This window comes from Stegodyphus dumicola, chromosome 3 (assembly GCF_044657685.1).
Source record: "Stegodyphus dumicola isolate Sdum_Otavi_A_Nest chromosome 3, ASM4465768v1".
In the NCBI taxonomy this organism is placed as follows: Eukaryota; Metazoa; Arthropoda; class Arachnida; order Araneae; family Eresidae; genus Stegodyphus; species Stegodyphus dumicola.
This window is the reverse complement of record NC_140770.1, coordinates 135,923,124-135,943,808: the sequence shown is the minus strand read 5'-3', so window position 1 is coordinate 135,943,808 and position 20,685 is coordinate 135,923,124. Positions and strand designations below refer to the sequence as shown.

Here is a 20,685-nt window from a genome sequence, read left to right as displayed (position 1 = left end):
CATTATCATATATACAGAACATAAATTCATATACATATATACAGACACATTAGGTACATGATTATTCAGTGCGTAATAGATGTATATTAACTATACAGTGCCAAGATATGTGATAACACTAGTAGATTCATGGGTACAATTACATATAAACAAGGACATACACAATTACATATAGACAAAAGCGTGTATACGCTTATATTTTGGTACACAATAGTCATTGGTGACATAAACATTTCGTACTTACTTCATATACTGAAACTCTAGATCCATAAAATAATGTTATAACTAGTAATAGTAATAGGTGCTTATTTAATTTCATAATAGGACACTACGTTGATGTTTTGCGTTACTGTGTCACGTTACGTAGAAATGTATGCGGGTGCATGGGTACAGCTTCCTATATACAATGCTATACTGTTTTCTTATTTACAATGGTATACCTATTTACAATGCTTATATCATTCGATTTCATAATCAATAGGTACATGGCACATTTATATACATGAGCAGATGGTACATTGTAGAGTGCCGTTGAGGATAATTGATGCAATTAATTTTATAGTATTTTAAAAATAATGCATTTATACGCAATTATAGGGTGTATAATTGTCATTGGGTACATATACATATTCATATATTAGTTTCTTAATACAATGCTAGGGCAATCATGTTCTCAAAGTCTCCAAAGGCAATTCTCAAATCAACAGACCGGAAACACAAATCGCTCTTATGGGGGAAAGAGCTATCAAGCCAACTCATCGAAGCTCAAAGTTCAAGGCGCAAAAAGGAAATTTGAAAACAACCGTCCGCGTACCCAAAAGACTGAAATTGAAAGGAAAGCTTTAAACGAGTAGAGGGGCCTGTAAAAGCGAGGGTCCAGACCCCGGAAGTTTCGAAAAAACCCTCAAGAAGATACTTAAACACGGTCGTGGTAAAGAATTCCTAATTACCAATTAAACAAGTCCTGGTTGGCGATGTACCAGTAGAAGCCCTCATTGATACAGGGGCATGCGACATGCGACGGAGGACGTGGGCACCACCCCTCTACCATAGGTTAATTGGTGTAGCACCACGTCCACCTTTATTTAAAACAACCCCTGAAGCCACACAAGGGCCCCACACCTGGCGCCCAAACCCAACGCCTAATTCACCCCGGTGGCGGTCCTACTGACCAAAACTGCCCCCGGGAGTTCACTCCATCCTACCGCCCGGGCCCAGTATTTATTAAATCATAGAATTAATATAAAGATGGCCTTACAAGGGCTACTCATATGATTACATGCATTTTCTGGTTTTACATACAGATTTTGCTTTCTGGCACATTATATTGCTTTCTAGTACATTATAATTCTGTTTGTTACATTGTTATTCGATTATTACATATAAGTGTCTGTAATTACTGATACATATAGTACAGTCATTGGATTTCTGTTTATTAGTTCGGTTCATTGGTAGGAGTTCATGTGTTATAAGCTTTGAGACATTCATAGTGTCGTCCATCCTCGGGTTCCTGCTAAACTTATTTGCTACAGTTTATATTCACATCCCTTATTTGCTGCAGTTTTATATTCATATTCTGTTGTGAACGTTTGCTTTTGCACCTGTAATGGTGCTTGCTATCAATAGAAACTTATTTACATATTTACACCATTACATAACTTTCTTTCCACATTGAGGTATCACTTGTAATGTTGCTTGCTAGACTGAGGAGGCTTAATTACATATTTGCACTATTTATGGTGAAATCAATTTGCGACGCACTCGATTAATACTTTTGCATCAATCATATTTACATACGCGGAGCATATTACATATTACAAGCGATGCTTATGAAATCTATTTATATATTTACATTCTTGAGTATTCTCTTAAATACTAGATTTATAATCTTTACTGATACCATTGGGTCTTATGATTGCATAAGATTTCTTATATTAAGGATGGCCTATGTGCACTATATGCACATTTTCGAGTATACAGTGCACATTTTCGGGTACATATGTGATAATGCTGTGTGCCAGTAAATTGGAGTACACTTGGAAACACACTTGATTAACACGCTTGCTTAATAAACACATTTGCACTGAGCATATTTACATGTATATAGTGTTGTACTTTGAGGGGGATGCACTGTACATTGCTTGCTTGCACCACTCTACATTTCTGTTTGCATTGCTTGTTGAAGGTATGACTCATGCACATTTATATAGTATTACTCGCAAGCTTATTATATTTATTTACATATTTACTTTCTTAATACTCTCATTGGTTCTGGGTCTATAATTTGTACTGCTGACATTAAATCTTATAGTTGCATAGGGTATTTTATTTTGAGGATAACATACGCTTTATGTTACGGAGCTAAATTTGGCACAAATCCAGATTGAGTTCCGCTAATTTGTCCATTAATTGCAATTTTATGAGTGATAAATTTTTAGGAAGAATTTTAATAGGTTACGGTTGTTTAAAAATAAAAACACAGAAATTATCGCGGCCCAAGGAAAAATCTGTCAATGTATCGGGAAATTATCATTAAAAATACAGATAAAAGAGGAGAGCCTTAAAGTATTAATTTTTGTGATGAAAAATTTACAGAGTCCAGTCATCTTAGGCATGGAGTTCTTAAAGGCGGCAAAAGCCAGGCTAAATTTTTAGGAGAATTCGATCATGCTGGAGATGGATCGGAGGGTCTTGGAGCCAGTGGAAGAACCTCAGCTAGACTTGAGCCACTTGAGCGTCCATGAAAGCCAAGCCATCCAGCAAGTGGTGAGTACTTTTTCAAACTTGTTTTCAGAACGGCCTGGTAACTGTAAAATTGTAACGCATGATATACAACTAACTGCCGATAAACCTTGTAGGACTAAACCCTACCGTTATGATAAACAGAAAGAGCAAATTATCGAGGAACACATTCAGGAAATGCTGCAGAACCAGATAATAACGCCCATAAATAGTGAGTACGCGAGTCCAGTTTTACTATGTAGGAAAAAGAACGATTTCCTTCCTTCGGATAAAAGGGCTTGGAGGTTTGCTATCGATTACAGAAAGCTTAATAGTATTACTAAGTTCCCGGTTTACCCTTTGCCGGTAATAGAGGAAATTATTAGAAAGATTAAGTCTACGAGATACATGAGTACGCTGGACTTAACGTCTGGCTACTATCAAATAGCTATGAGACCTGAAGATATACATAAAACCGCGTTTATCACAAAATCGGGCACTTATGCATTTTTACGCATGCCCTTTGGGTTGTGTGGGGCCCCGTCAACATTCCAGAGAGCTATGGACATTGTTCTAAAGCCTGTCCTAGGAAAATCGACTTTAATCCATCTAGATGATATAATTATAACGAGTAATACGTTGGAACAACACATTAAAGACTTGGAAGAGGTTTCTAAATTATTAAAAGAGGCCGTTCTTATAATTAACGCATCAAAATGCAAGTTCGCGACTAAAGAACTTAAATATCTGGGTTATAAAATTTCGCAAAAGGGTATAGAAACTCAGGATTCAAAAATAAAAGCCATCAAGAATTTCCCACCTCCCAACACCGCCAAGAAACTTTCTTCTTTCCTTGGGTTATGTTCTTATTATCGGTCGTTCATAAAAGATTTCGCGAACATTGTTGAACCGTTGTTAGCAATTAAAAGAAAAAAAAAGTAAGTTTACGTGGACAGCAGAAGCAAATACAGCATTTGAAAGGTTAAAAGAAGCGCTCATCAATGCCCCTGTTTTGAAATTCCCGGAAGGGGACGAAAACCTGGAAATTCCAGCAGATGCGTCGGACTATGCCGTAGGTGTGGTTCTCATGCAGAATGGCCATCCTTTGGCATTTTTTAGTAAAACTTTAAACTCTACGCAAAGGAATTATACAGCTACAGAGAGAGAAACATTAGCCGTAGCAAGGAATTTCAAAACAGGGGCATTGATGAGCGCTTCTTTTAACCTTTCAAATGCTGTATTTGCTTCTGCTGTCCACGTAAACTTACTTTTTTTTTCTTTTAATTGCTAACAACGGCTGTACACAAATTTCGAGTTTACTTCGGCAAAGCGCCAGTAACAGTCTTTTCGGATCATGCGGCTGTTGGTAGTCTTTACTCGGGAAAAAACCTAACGCGCAGATTAATAAGATGGGCTTTAAAACTTCAAGAATATAATCTAATAATTAAATATAAACCAGGGAAAGAGAATAATGTAGCTGACGCACTATCCCGAATAAAACTGGACGAAGAAGGGAATGAACTCAAATGCGCTGTGTTGACTTCTAAAATTTCAGATTCTAGAGAAACAATTATTGCTGAATTGAAAGCTGATCCTGAATTTGGAAGTATTTATACTTATTTAAAAGACCCTGAAATCTTTGAACATACAGATGTCGCCGCAATAAGAAGTAGAGCAGAAAACTATGAAATAATAGATAATTTATTGTTTTATACGAAATCAACAAACGAAAAGTTTGAGTATAGACCAGTCATCCAAGCCTCTCTTCGATAGAGCATTTTGAAGGAATTACACGACGCGCCAACATCGGGTCATTTAAGGGTCAGAAAGACTATAAAAAGGGTACGCGAGGCGGTATATTTCCCGCAATTATACAAAATAGTAACTGCGTATGTCAGGTCCTGCATTCAATGTCAGTTAATAAATGATATTAATTACAGCCCGGCCGGGTACTTAAATAGCATTCGCGCTACATTTCCGAATAAAATTTTAGGCATAGATCTTCTTGATCCTTTTCCCCAGAGTGAGTTAAATCGTGTTCTTTTAGTAATTGTAGATCATTTTTCAAAGTAGACAGAAATTGTTGCACTTAAACGCGCGTCACTCTAAGTTTAACTGCATACTTCGTATTTAAAAGTATCATAATACACGCAATCAGATGAAATTCTTCAGGAAATTTTGAGAATAAACTTGCTTTTAAAAAAACGAATAGCAGTTCTTGTTCAGGCGACTCATTCAACTGCAAATCACGTTTCTTTTTACTAATTAGGTTGTTAGGAGAGTGAATTCAATTCCGGTGTTCGCAATTTTTCAGTTCACTTAATGATCACATGATGAGGAAAATGTTCCAAGTTTTAAACGAAAGATTCTGGCGAGTTACATGGTTGGTTCACTTACGAAAAATTAAAGTATTTGTTTGCAAAAGAAAATTAAAGCATGGATCTCTATTTCAAGACAGCCCGAAAACAAATTCATTTCTTAAAGAAATTTTTTTCCAAAGAATAAAATAATTTAACCTTCTTTTACTTCCGCATTTCACAGCGCGATTATACACGTGAGATTAAACGTTTACCTGAACATGGCCACAATTAACAAAACATAAACTATATCTAATGCATCTAATTGTTTTCTTTCTCTCTCTCTTAGTGTAAATAGCATAATTATAACTAAGCAAGTGTTCAATTTCATATCCTCAGCAATGTGCACCAAACATTCAGCAATGTGTTCAGAAATGTGTGCCAATGTGTACCAATGTTCTATAAATGTAAATGTGCACCAATGTTCTATAAATGTAAATGTGTACCAGTGTTTCAATCCCAAATAATGTGTACTAAACATTCAGCAATGTGTTCAGTAATGTATAATAATTATAATTAAGCAATTTTTTACTTTCAAATCCTCAGCAATGTGTACCTAAATGTACCAAGGTTACTTTAAATAAGGGTGGACATGCCTCTTTACCAATTAACCAATATGGTAGAGGGGTGGCGCCCACGTCCTCCGTCACTTACTCTCTTTCTCTTCACTGGAACTGTCTCGAATTTTTCTTGAATGTTGTTATCACATGAGCACACGTCATTTTGACTCCTGCAGCTGAAGAAGCACATCCAAACCTATAATAATGTAAATTTATGTTTATTTTTTTATTTACTTCAAATTTAGTGTTTTGCGAATTTTTGTTGCTAATTAGCATCTTTAACATTTGTCCTTCAACTTGATATTAGTAACCCTTTTTGGACAGTATACTATATAGATACACGTACTATTCAGGTACTTGTATATAATGGGGACTATATAATAAATAAATAAATAAAAATTGACACTGTATTGTATCGCATAACTTTAAAATCGAATGAAAAATAAACCTCACAAAAAACGGACTTCACAGTATAAATGAAAACGTAGTCATTTACATATTAAAATAAATTTACGTACTATTTTTTTTAAATATTTGTTTTTACTTCGCTCAATTAAAACTCAGTTTATTTTGAAATTTTCAAATGGGACTGTAGTGAATCCTGACTGATCGAAGACGGATTTCGCGAGTTATTGCTGAATTATATAAACAAAATTTTAATTTTAATATGTAGCAGTCCTTTAATTCTCCATTTTAATTTCGCTGTTTTCTCTTCCTATCTTAAAAGCAGTAACAGCTTATAATAAACCGCTCTAAACTTCTTCATTTCAAAATTAATAGTTGTCGTACGATTCTCACATAGCGTTAATAAGACAGGCACTTACACAACGCTTCAGCCAATAATGATTTCGAATTCGGGAACCAAAACTTAAAATTAACCAATAGGAACAATTCTGAAATCATTCATTCAGAACCAAGCTTTCATCTTTCAACGCATCGTATTCTCTCTCGCCCTAGCACTTCGCTAGTCCCAACTTGTTAACTCCTGTTGTTGCTTTTTCAAATAATTTTCAAAAGTAAAAAAAAACACCGATGTAATTCTTCAGAAACAGGCGCGCTTTTTGCGCCTAGTTATGTGGGGCTGAAAATACTGGTAATAATAATAATAATAAACTCAACCCGCCATGATGACTGCTACAATCTTTATGTAACTACATGTTCTCAATATCTAATTTCATATTGTTACAAAATGTCCAGCCACGGTAAGATAGCTTCCCCGCGAAGCGGGTTAAGAGTAGCCATAAAATGGCAAAAAATGTAGGTTTACCAGATTTCGCACGAAATCGCCTATTTGGCACGAAATCGCCTATTTGGCACGAATCGCCTATTTGGCACGAAATCGCCTATTTGGCTATCTCAGTATTTGGTGACCTATTTGGCACGAAATCGCCTATTTGGTGATATACCATAGACGGAGCGATTCTAGAACGATTTTTTACCTGTTTATCCCAGAATGTTCTCGAAGGCAAGTCAGAAGCTATAAAACTCTGCTTGTACGCGGAGCTAAGCCATTTATCATGAAGAGTATCTGGATTACCTTGAATTCAGTAGTAGTGTCTTGAGCTTCAAGAGCGATCGATTGAGTCGGGAGCTGTACTTTAGTGCTTTACCGTGTTTTGGTTTGGTTTTATTAGATTATGGCAAAGCCCTCGAGGGCTATCTGCCTTAAGGGAGGGATGCCTTCGTGGAGGACTTTCTAAGGGAAAGTGGTTCGTATACACGTTACACATGGGGAAAACCACGAAAACGCCCATGCAGCCACCCCATTCGCGGGATTCGAACCTCAGTGCTTTACCGTGAAGCTGTCTTCACCGTTGTAGCTTGAAAGCCTGAAGGTTGTGTTGCTGATTGTTTCAGCATATTTGTCATAGTTTTTCGACGACTGTAACGCGTCTTTGGAACTGCCTTGTGTAATACTGGCTAATAAATTGTCTTTTGATTCTTTGTCAAGTGTTCTCGTCAACCATTCTAAATCCAGGAACCCGTAAAACGCAATAATATTTAAGTATAAAAACTCAGTGGCGTAATAGCCCTAGTGGGCCAGTGCCTGCAGTGCCTCGAAATCTGCTTTCTTGACCGTGGGCCACGGGGTGCCTAAGCATGTGCCCTGAACATATTTAAGTATATGCTGATAAAATTTGAATTTTCTGAAAATTCTTGCTCCATTTTACGAATAGAAAGTAACAGATCTTCGCCTAAAAGATATGAGACATTATCTATCTATCTATATATATAAAGAAGAAAGTCTGTGTGTTTGTCCTGTAATAACTCAGTCACTACTATAGCTATCGTTACCAAACTTTCTACCATTCTTTTATGGGTCCTGGAAAAGATCGGTCCACTTTTTTCCAAAAAAAAAAAAAAAAAAAAAAAAAAAAGCTAAAATCAGAGAATTAATTAAAAATTCGGAAGACGATAATTTTCGAACTCATTTTTCCGAGTGGCAACAGTCTCACAAGCTGGAAGTGAAAATCTGGTTTATTTCGAAAGTTGTTGCCACTGCTCACTACACTATTCCCGATTCCAAAAATTCGTGGGAAGCCATTTTGACTACTCCCATCTTCGTAGGAGTTTAATCAGTCGAAGCACTAATTAAAAACTCTGAAAGCGCTAATTTTCGCTTTCATTTTTCTGAGTGGCAACAGTCTCGCGCGTTGGAGATAAAAATGCTTTATTTCGAAAAGTGTTGCTACGGATCGCTTTCAAATCGTAGAATTTGTTAATGAAAAATTTGTAAATTTTACAAAATCTATAGACGAAGAATGTCTATAAAGAATCTATAAAGAAGAATGTCTGTTTGTGTGTTTGTTCGCATTATTGATTTCTGATCAATTATGATCATTTTTTTCCACATTTAATTGACTAAAATTGAATGAATATATGTGAAATATTGGATGGAACCTGAGCCTTTACGACCATTTGATTAGAAATACGAAAATCATTAAAAACTGCGTGCTGTTGTTGCTTATATAATGAGAGAAAGAATTAGCTTATTTTTGTATCGATATTTTTATGTGGGTTCCATATCAATGAAAAATGTATGACTAGGAATCATAGTTTTTGCATGTTGTTTATTAGAGAAGGATTTCAGCAGTATCGTTCTGTCTGTTGTTAGATGCATTACTCTGAACCTAACTTAACTGACATTGGGTACTTACGCTAGTGTCTATATAATAAGAAATATTCTATCTTTTAGACGAAAGGTTTCACTATCATTAAATAGTAAGTTGGAGATCGCCTCTCTGACGACACACATACGTACCCAAAATGCTAGAAGGTGCCCTCACCCTTATGCAAAATCAACACATTTCTAATAGATCGAAACCTTTATAAAGGTGTCTCGATATAAAGTACTTTTATGTGGATCAGTCACAATTCGAATAGACCAAAAGTCTTCATAAAAGTACCCGCACCCTTATAAATGTCGACAGTAAATTAAATAGACAAAATCCTTTTTAAGATTGCTCCCCGGCACAAAATACCCATACCAAATCGCATTCAAAGTTATTAAAAGTTTAAAATAAAAAACTGGCAAAATGTTTCGAACAAATTTTAATTGCATACTTCAGATTTAAAAGTATCGTGAAGAATAGAAAGGGAATTAAAACTTTTGAAAAATTCCGGGAAAAAAACTTGTTTTCTTGATAACAGTTCCCTCGCAAGGGATTCATTCAACTGCAAATCACGTTTCTTTAACTAATTAGGTTGCTAGCAAAGTGAATGCCGGTGTTCACAATTTTTCACTTTACTTAGTGATCACATGATGAGGAAGATCACATGATGAGGAAGAGGTTTTAAATGAAAGATTCTGGAGTGCTTACGTTGTTCACTTACTAAAAATTAAAAGAATGCAATTCGCAAAAGATAATTAAAGTACTGATTTAGTGTTTGAAGGCAGGTCGAAAGCAGACGCATTTGACGAATAAGTTACATTTGAAAGGGAAAAAGTAATTTAATTTCCTTTCACTTTTACTTTAAAAAGTGTGGTAATTTATGTGAGTTTAAGAATTTATTTAAACGAGGATATAATTTAAGGAAATGTAAAGCATGTTTAATGCATCTAGAATTCGTTAAATTTAGTCCATTCAATGTGAGAAAGGATATTCTTTTAGAATAAATCTTTGTAGTTTCTCATAATCAAACATAATGTAAGGAATCGACTAGGTCAGTACAAGTAGTACTGAATATTTTACAAACTAATAAATTTTTTACACAATCTTTAAAACTCAACTCTACCCTAGCCGATATTCAAACCATAGTATTTCCAAAAGTAGATGGATGTATTAAACCTCTTATAACTCGAAACACGCACGGTGAAATAAGATTTGGTTTGGTTCATTTGATTATGGCAAAGTACGCGAGAGCTATCTGCCGAACAGAAGGGTAGCCTTCGTGGAAAAATGTCAATGGGGAATTGGCTCGTACCCACGTTACACATGAGAAAACCACGAACATGCCCATGCAACCAGCCTGCTCCCGGGATTCGATTCTTGTCGAATTACCAGTTCTCAGCGAGTTTCCCGGTGGGCCAAAAGAAGGGTCGAATAGGGTTAAGTACGAAACCCATTCGACCATAATGATCGTGAGTTACTGTTCGCCTCATTTTAGTTTAGAAGAAATTGTAGATGAAAGTTTTATTATTTTTATTTTTATTTATTTATCAGTCCAAAGGGGCAATTTGCCAGAAGAACTATTGATTTCATTTTGGCATTTTTCTACCAAATATTATCACCCTGTATTATATTTAAAGAAATTAAATAATGAAGAATCTGCATAAACGTATGTATGTTTCTCTCACTGTGATAAAACAACGATACCTACAGCCATCGAATTTTGAATAACGTAATCCTCAAGCGAATATGGCCATCTGGAAGCCCAAATTTGGAATTTGTTTTATTATCTATTTCATATTTTGTAAAACTTTAACGAATTTTTGATTAACAAACTCAACGATTTAAGAGCGAGCAATGGCAACACTCTCTTGGAGGGAGAACCTTTCTATCTCCAGCACGCGGAATTGTATATCGGAAATTCTAAAGATATGCTCATTTAAAAATTATTTTGCGATATTGCTGTTGAACTGAATTTTATGGTTTAAGTGAAATGATAAGAACATGGTATTTAATAAATAAAGGTAACTTATGTAGGATATCTTGAAAGGTCCTTAAAGGTTTCTTCCATTTTGAATTCTGTCATGCTTTGGATAATATTTTATTCTGTTTAAAACTAATTATTTAAAAGAATCATATCAACAACTGTTTCACATGATTTCGCTTTTTCTAATCGCAAATTAAGAGTAAAGTGGCGACTTTGTGATCGCATTTGTTTTCTAGAATAAATCATGATAATAGAATATAAAAACAACACTAGCGTTATAAGCGACATCACATTATACGGCATCTCCTGTATCCTTACATTAACCTAGGTTTGAAGAAAATCGAATGAATGTAACAGATAAGGAATGAGAAGCTTTTCACATCTCGTTAAAAAATGTTTCAAAATTAGAGATTAAATTTAGGAAGGCATCCTTTTTTAACCCGGAATCAAGGAATTAATGATTGTTCCCTGCAGTTGAAAGTACAAAGCTAAATTTGATGCCTAAACCTCATTTAAAATTGAGATGATAAATATTTTAGTTAACTAAAAGCAGAAAACTGCAGTTAAAGTTTCTGAAATCCACCAAACATTATGGAATAACGTATCATTTTCCTATCTTCTAGACTATAAATTTTCTCATTCCGCTTAACAGACTAAGTAACAAGCGTAAAATTCTGTCAGGTTGGTTTAATAAGTTACGACAAAGCCCACTACAGCTATATGCCTAAGAGGATGGATGTCTTCGCGGAGGACTCCTCTAAGAAAAACTCTCTCATATATACGTTACACATGGGAAAAGTCACGAAAACGCCCAGTGCAGTTAGCCCGTTCACCGAGATTCAAACCCTGGACCCAAGAAGCAGAGTTCAGCGACTTTCGGTCGCTGGCAAGATTATCTTTCTATGAGAATATAAATATAAGGGAAAAGTATTACAAAGGAAAAAAAATGAAAATTGACAATAACTTACATTCTATGTAATTACCACTGATTTTAGTGGTTTCGTACATATAAAATGACGATAGTTTCTCGAAAAAAAGTAATAAATAAATAAAATAAACATTGGTTATTTAGAAACAATGTTAGATAGAAAAATTTGATAATCGTACTTGAAATCGGGTACAGTGAATCAGAATGTTCAGCTTATAAAGTCTCTAACAAAAAAATACGTTAAACTTCGTTATTCATCGTTACTCTTCAATTATTATTTTTATAAATGGTAAACCATTAGTGTAGCCCATAAAAGGCTTTTCTAATGCCGTATATTATGTTCTCAGATACACAAAAAGAGTTTTTTTAATTTAGATTTATCTTTTTAATTAACACGTCACAAAACCGTATAAATTTCTTACGACACAAAAAAATATCTATCTATACGTATATATTAAATGTTTCGATGGAATTGCAAGTTTTACCTTTTAAGATCGCCAATTTATGACATTTTTTTCGTTATTAAGAAGGAAAAGATTACAACTTCCGACCCCCCCCCCCAAACACTTTAAAATTTTTCCTAACTCTAAACGATCTTCCAAACTGTCAAATTTAAAAAAACTGTAATTCTTCAAGCTGTCAAGCTAAAAAGCGTTAACAAAAAAAAAAAAAAAAAAAAAAAATTAAGTGCATTTTTAAGTTAATTTAGGATCAAAACTTTAAAAAAAGAATTTTTTTTTTTTTTTTTTTTTTTTTTTTTTTTACGCGAACAAAGGATGCATGTAAAAAAAAGGATAAGATTTTAATCATTAAATGAAAGGTGAAGTAAAATAAAGTGAAGTGTAATTTTCAATTACGCTTTTACTGAAAAAAGTCCCCTCTCCGTCTTCTTAATATCATGATTTTTAATTAATAGATTTATAAGGGAAAAAAATAAGTTTCTAAGGGAAAAAAACTGAATTATATTTTGACAAAATAAAGAAGTTTAATATCGTCTCTTGTAAGCCCTCCAATAAAATCTTAACTTTTCCGAGGTGGTATTATGTTCACTAAATATAATTTTATTAAAGGCATCGTTTCCATAATAATAAATAATAACATTACTAATGTGAGAGAGAATAATAATTTTATTAAAGGCATCGTATTCAAAATAATAATTAATAACATTAATAACGTGAAAGAAAATAATAATAGTAAGAAAGGATTCAAAAAAAGATTCCTTAAGTGGGTAGAAGTAGATTTTCTTAAACACTGGTTCTAGATGGTTACTTTCAATTACAAAGTTTCTTAAAACAAGAGTTAAAAAGTTTGTGAGAACAGTTTTGATATAGGGTTTGAGAGGATTCAATAAAAACTAATGCTCATAAAGTGAAAGTTATAGTTATTAAAATATTAACAAAGCTTTAATTAATTAAAAAGTTTCATATTTTTAATTAAGAAATTTGCAGAGGTATTTCAAAAAGAATTTAGCGATTGATGCCCTTCACCCCCCCCTCCTCGCCATAACAATGTTGAATCGAATTGAAGACTTTTGAAAGAAGCTTTAGCTAGGAGCCACAAAATGAGAGATACTCGTTTCAGCATTAGCATTTCGTCTTACAACTGGTATTTTTCGCTCCGTCTGCTTTAACCTGGAAGAAATCTAGGATGGTTAATTCGTTTTGAGAATAGCCCTTTGGCATTTCAAAAACATCTTTCAAAGTCTCGAATTAAAATGTAGCCAGCGATTTCTAATAATAAAAATATCGTCTCGCAAATGGCATTCGCTGCTGCAGTTTAAAACCTTTACCAGTTACCTTAAAAAGTTTTGTCCTTTTTATAGGATTTTATAGGCGCTTTTTTAGTTTCCTTTTTATAAGATTTTTTTCGGCCTTTTCTATTAATAGTTAATTTCGAGCATTTTACTAACGCTTCATTATTTTTGAAGAAAACCTTTTAATACATTAGTTCATGTTGTAATGTCAAATCGAAATGCTTCATAAATAAAATTGAATTCTAAATAACTTTAATGCACTAACCATTTGAATGGTTTATTTCAAATAGCATGCTGTGTTTAGGTATACTCATTCCTGTTACAGTTTTCTGTCTTCCATCAGCCTCAACAGAACGTAAATCACGTAGGGTTTATATAATGAGTGAATATGAAATTTTATAGGGAAAGTTTTGGCAACACACGCCAAAAAAGCAACTTCTTTCGCCAGCTGACTCCTTACTACGAATCTGAGTCTACTCCTGGCTACGTATCTGAGTTGGATCGTGAGTGTATTCAAGTATTTATCTGCATGTATGCTTCGAGATCACGAGTATTTGGGACAGAATCGCGTTGAAATTAAATTTATTTTAGTGTATTACAAAGGGCTTTACAAATTTAAGCTCTTGTATTCCCTAGTACATCTTATTCTGGAAGTAATGGTGGATTAGTTCTGTTATCTTTCAGTTATATAGTAGTATCCCCGTCTCCGCGGATTCAGCAGTCACGGTTTCCGTTATCCGCGATTCACAATGAAAGAAAAAGTCCTTTGAGACTTCAAACTGTATTCAAAACGATAAACAACCTATGCCAAATGTAAAACACTTCCATTGAAACCTAAGCGTTATATATTCCCACAATAACGAAAGAAGCTAACAACAGCTATCTGTGGTGAAATCATTTGACTCTTTCCCCAATGGAGGTAAGAATAAAAGAAGACACCCTCCTCCCACTACGATTGGCGCAATGGTGCCGAGCTTTGGTAGCCCAAAGGGTTTTTTTGTTAAAATCCAGGACTAAAGAGAAGGGCTAGCTCATAGAGCGTTTCCCCCTGAAACATGCAGTGAGGAGTGATGACGTTACAATGATGCCACCGAGCGCGGAGATGCAATTGACAACATAGAAATTAGCGTTTTAAATTTGAAGAACCAGCGTTTAAAATGAGCTGTGTGTGAAAGATAGCTATAATTTGGAAGAGACAATGTTACTGCAGTATGCATTTTACACTGAACATTACAAAATTTAATAGTACTTACTCAATTTTAAAATAAGAGATAAAGTGCGCTACTCTTAGCATAAAGTTCCTGTTTTTATTTGCACGGATTTTTTTTTCTTTAAATGCCTGTTTGATTCTAATCATTTCTTTATCTGCATGTTAACTAAGAGAACTGTACTACTGCTTCTAAGATAACTATAATAACAGCTATTTAAAATTAATCAAAAAACAACCTTAAATTGGCATAGTTTTAAACATGTATGGTTATATATGGCAAAATTCCTGCTAATCTAAGTTTGAGTTTCAGCCTAATTGTAAATTTTACATTGGCACATTTTTATCCCGATTCAATATAATAACATATATTTTTTTTAAATAATTTTGTAACTTAGGCTTACATCAATATTTCATTTAAATAACTACATGTAAGATTCTTATCTTAATTTAGACAAAACAACTTTACTCACAGTACCTAAAATAATTATTTAATTTTTCAAAAGTGGGGGTTAGGGGGCAGGTCTTCTTATGCCAATTACTTTAATATCATACTTTATATATATTTTATCTAGAATGCTAAGCTAACACAAAATCGAATCAATAATAACAGAGGATACAATAAAAGCTGGAGCGACTTTTTGTCTCTCGTTTCCCTTGACCATTAAATAATTTGGTTTTAGTTTGTGACACAATTTAATTTCTCCTGAATCTTTATTTAAAACCTCTTTAATAATATCAACATTTAAAACAGTTCCATCTTCTAAAACAAATCCTTTATCTAAAAAGTGGTTTCTCAGTAATTTGAGGCAGTGCGCTAAATCTGCAAAAACCCATATTTTTTTCGTTTGGAATACTGGATTTGGAAACTGAGAACTATTAATCGAAATCTGTAACTCTTTCCACAAAGTAGTAGATCCTCCTAAATCAGACACTATTGCTTTCACTTCTACTCCAGATGATTGAATATGTCTTATGAGTGAAAAAAGAAGTTCTTTCTTCATTGGAGTGTTAAAATAAAAAAATATTGGTTGTTTCCACTGCGAAATGAGACCTCTGATTAAAACAAGCTGCACTTTTTGAAAAGGACCGAGAATTTGGTCCAGTTTAGAGTCATAGCAGAGTTTAGAATCTATGTGCATTTCGTCGAAACTGAGAACGCATATTTTTTCTACAGAATTCAAATATTGGCATCTTTCCTTCATTACAGCAAGAACATCACTCTGAATTCCTGGACTACATGAAAATTTAGCGCACCATCTCTTTAATGTGCTAGTGCTAAGTAAAGGAATTCCCATTTTTTCTTTCCAAAAATCGTAGCTTTTAGATGACAGAGCATTTATGACAATGCAACGTGAAATATCTTCACTAGTCCACCTGATTTTTTCCTTCTTTTCTAGCAGTGCGTTAATCTGGGTCTTTGTAAAAATATGCTTTAGACGTTTTTCCAAATTCTCCGATCTGTTCTGTTTTTTTCCTAAATTTCGCTGTTTGGGATTTTAATTTCTGAATTTCCGATACAAATTTCTTTCTAGATGTCGTCCACCTTCTTTGTCGCTGAGCAAACATTCTAAAATTTTTCTTTTTTCTATTTTTCAATATTTTATTACAATTTTCTAAGGATATTATTTTGTTCTTCAAATTATCAATACATTCTTGTTTATCTTTACACTTAGAGCACTCAGGGATATTGTCACATAGGGCATTGTCACTTGTGAGTTTTATTTCAAAATCATTCACATTTGATTTATTATTGTCAGCTTCAATTTCGTTCTCGGCCTCAAAATAAATTTTCTTTGGGCTTAATTCGTGTAGTCTTTCAAAAGCACTCTGCATTAGTTTTTCTTTTCAAATGTCTCTGATTTCTTTGTGTTATTTCGTTTACTGCACACGATAAATTTACTTTCGGCACAGCATTGCATTTCAACAGTTTCTTTTGCGGCAATCCAAGCAAGCGATTTCTCATGTGATCTTCATAATCACTGCACAGAAAATGTTCGCTGCAAATTCTTGCGTTTTTCACATTAATAGAATCTTGTCTTCGACATTTATGTATCCATTCTTTCGTCAAAAGCAAATTATCCTTTGGGAAAGAATGAAATACAATATCTCTTTCTTTCGTATTTCTATAAGTGTTACGGCACGTTGCTACAGCACAAGAAGCCATATTACATAAAGAATACTTTAAATATAGAATTTAAAAGGAAAACTGACTAAAACTATATATATATATACACACAAATTATTTTAAATATTTGCATTATTAGAAAACAAATATGTATGATTAACATTAATTTGGGATATGCGATCTCCAGAAAATCGTCTCGCAAATGAATGAAACTACAGTTTTAAAGGCGCGAAATCAGAGGTGCAACAGAGACACGTCAGATTACTTCTGGTTCCCCCCCCCCTCCATGAGGCTCGCGTCGGCGAGGAGTCGAACAAAGGAATGACCTAGCCCTTCTATTTATCCCTGGTTAAAATCCAGAGCATGTTAACAGTGGTTTGGTGTTACCATGGATAATACTAATAGATATTCTTTTTTAACCCTTTCAGAAATACTCATAGAAAGTTAAGTACCTGGGAATCAGAAATCGGCAGCAATATTTAACGAATTTCACTAATAAACAAAAGGCACTCTAATTTGAAATGAACCGAACAGAGCATTAATTATAGAGTGACTATGATGAGTTTTGATTTAAAAGATGCCTCAGAAACTGAAAATCATCTCATATTTGAAAAAATATTTCAGAAAGTAGCTCTGTAAATAGAAAATAAATATTGCGTGATTTTAATATTAATAATACAATAAAATTTGAATTTAATCTTTGTAATCGTTAACCGAATAAAATCGAATTACCTTAAAATTCCTTTCTAATGGAATTAACGAGAACTTTTGAAAACATTTCATTCAGTCTAAAACTGCTCTGGGCATTTCTTAGTACACTGAAATATTGGAGAAAAAGAAAATATACACATTTATATCTATACTAGGGGATGTACCCGATGCCAGTTAAGTTACATTGAGAGCAATGCATCTAACAACAGAGAAAACGATACGGCTGTAAACGTTCCGTATGCAAAAAATACGATTCATAGTCATACACTTTTCAGTCTGATGCGATATGGAACCCACATAAAACATTTCGATAGAAAAATAAACTAATTCTGTCTCATTATATCAGCAAAAATGGCGTGCAGTTTTTAATGATTTTTCCCTTTCTAATCAAATGGACGTAAAAGCTGAAGTTCCATCCAATATTTCACATATATTCAATTTTAATCGATTAAATGTAGCAAAAAATTATTCATAATTTATCAGAAATCAATAACGCGAACAAACCCACAAACAGACATTCTTCTTTATATGAATAGATTTTGTAAAATTTACAAATTTTTGATTAACAAACTATTCGTAGCAACACTTTTCGAAATAAAGCATTTTTATCTTCAACGCGCGACACTGTTGCCACTCGGAAAAATGAGTGTGAAAACTAGCGCTTTCAGAGTTTTTAATGAATATTTCGGCTGATTAAAGTCGTACGAAGATGGAAATAGTCAAAATGGCTTCTCACGAATTTTTGGAATCGGGAATAATGTATTTAATGTTTGGCAATGCTATTTTTATTTCATCGTAAAACTTAAAGTTTTCTTATTAACAGACTCTATGATTTAAAAACGAGCAGTGGCAACAACTTTTGGAATAAAGCAGATTTTCACCTCCAGCTTATGAGACTGTTGCCACACAGTAAAATGAGGGAGAAACTTACCGTTTATCCGAGATTTTAATTAATATCTCTGATTTTAGCAAGGAAGGTTAGAATAGAAGGAGGGAAGGTTCAACTCAAACGGTGAAGCTTGGCGGCCATGTTCCTGTTATCGCTGTGACTTTTGCAAGGAAGTCTGTAATTGCAATATTTTTTTTCTTTTCTTTTTGAAGCATGTTAGCTTGTGTTGTATATGGATGCACAAATAGATTTTCGAAAAAGATTTCTGGGATTACTTTTCACGCGTAAGTATTGATTTTCTTTTTTTTTATGTAATTTGATAACTATAGTAAAAAATATCACAATGTCATGTTGTTTTCTTTCCAGATGTGAAAAAAAGGACTTAAAATAATCAAAATATGTTAAATACATTTTAATGTTTCTGTTTATAGCTGGCATCTTTGTTCCTTAACATACAATGATGTATGCTAGGATTTAAACTGTATAATTTGAACGTTCTAGGTAATTCGTTTGATAATTTTCATGAAAAGTAAGACATCAATTGTTACTATTTTTATGAATTGTTAAGGTGTTAAATAAAGTAACGCTTTTCTTTATGTATTAATTATTATTCATTTTTAAGTTTTTTGAACTATTATGAATATAATTTGTACATTTGATCAAGATAAACTAACTTTTCTGTTGTTAAAATATTTTTGCATAAATTTACAAATTTGTGGGCAGTATAGCGATAAAAGTAAGTAAAATATTTATACAACTGGAACATGTGGAAAGATGTGTCCAAAAGTATAGGTATAGGTATATTTCTGTAATTCAGCTTAATTCAAGGCAATTTCTATGAGATTCATAAATATGAAACGCGCATAAACTGATATCACTGAATTCACATAAATCTGTTTTATTTTATTAATATTTATATTCTTGTTGTTATAAGGTTGTTGGTTGTGAAAAAGAATCTATTTAAAACTTTCATTTAAAAAAATGCAACCTGTGACTATTTTTTAGATAATTATCTGCTATTAATTTCAGGTTAAATATATTTTAAATGATTCTTTAATAAATTACAATATTGTGAATAAATCAGAAATATCACTTCTTAAAGGAAAAATTGGAAAGTACACCCAACAGGTTGCTAATAAAACCTAAGCAAATTCTTGAAATATGCAGACATTATTTTTAAAAGCTTTAATGTTATGCACATGCATTTAGATTTCGAACTATTTCTTAATGAATTTTTGTAGGTAATAAATTACGGATATCATCTTTGTAACTTTAAAACAAAAAACTAACAATAGCGAAGTATTTCATTATAAATTTTACATATTTTTAGTGGAAAATACATGCACGGAGCAGCTTTAAAACACGTACATTTCACTGCCGTAATGCAATGTTTTGAAGTTACAAACATGGACGCCGCTTGTTCCGTGGAGTTTCATTCTCCCATAGTGGAGGAAACTGCGAACTCTCCCTCCTTCTATTCTAACCTCCTTGGATTTTAGCTACTTCTTACTGGAAAAATATGGACGTCGACCTTTCCAGGAGCCAGAAGAGAACTGTAGAAAGTTTGGTGACGATAGATATAGTAGTGACTGAGTTATTACAGAACAAACACACAGGCATTTCTTCTTTATATGTAAATTTACGATGTTGTTACAAAATTTTTACCTCCGAACATGTCAAAACCCGTGGATTTCAATGGTAACTCACTGATTGTTTTGTTCATCAAAAGGTTGAGTATCACTGCTTGAAGGAAGTGCATGTGAAAAACAGTTAGAGCGTGTCCTTTCTTTGCTACCTTTATGGGTGAAATCATTTGACTCTTTCGTACACAGGTTATCCCGTTAAATTTTTCCAGCCTTGCTATTAACGATTTCCCAGTTCTCCTTAGCGACGCTCTATCATAGCTCTTGTACTCACAGTTGTTTTGATTGCGTTACAATGTCTCCTAAGCGCATGAGTACTGATGCCACCAGTACTTCTAAATTCAAGATAAGCCTTATCCATGAGAGAGAAAGCAAAAATTTTTGAAGAAACAGTTTTGCATTATTGTATTAACAATATAGTATATGAAGTAATATAGTGCACAGTTCATTATATATATTTATTAATAATGTCTTACTCTGCAAAATACATCAATTAAAATTCATCGAATTTATATATGTTTCATGGATACCCTGTCCTCCATCATCTTCAGAGTTATCCGAAGTATGTCTTGGAACGAATTACGCGCGGATACGGGGGTACCTAAAAGTCGTATAGTTTATTAGTCCAAAGGGGCAATTTGCCCAGAAGGACTATTAATTTCGATTTGGCATTTTGCGTTGATTCACACTA

General features: G+C 33.6%; 1 protein-coding gene across 2 annotated transcripts in view; it reads right to left on the bottom strand.

Annotated features, from left to right (window-relative positions):
- LOC118183632 (anoctamin-7-like) overlaps positions 1–20,685 on the bottom strand; it is a 383,713-nt gene that overhangs the window by 332,557 nt on the left and 30,471 nt on the right. Inside the window, exon 2 of one of the 2 annotated variants that reach the window (XM_035353229.2) lies at positions 5,733–5,834. The exons of the other annotated variant lie outside the window; for it this stretch is intronic. The gene's annotated coding sequence lies outside the window, so the exon portion shown is untranslated. The remainder of the gene's footprint in view (positions 1–5,732; positions 5,835–20,685) is intronic. 2 annotated transcript variants of the gene reach the window in all.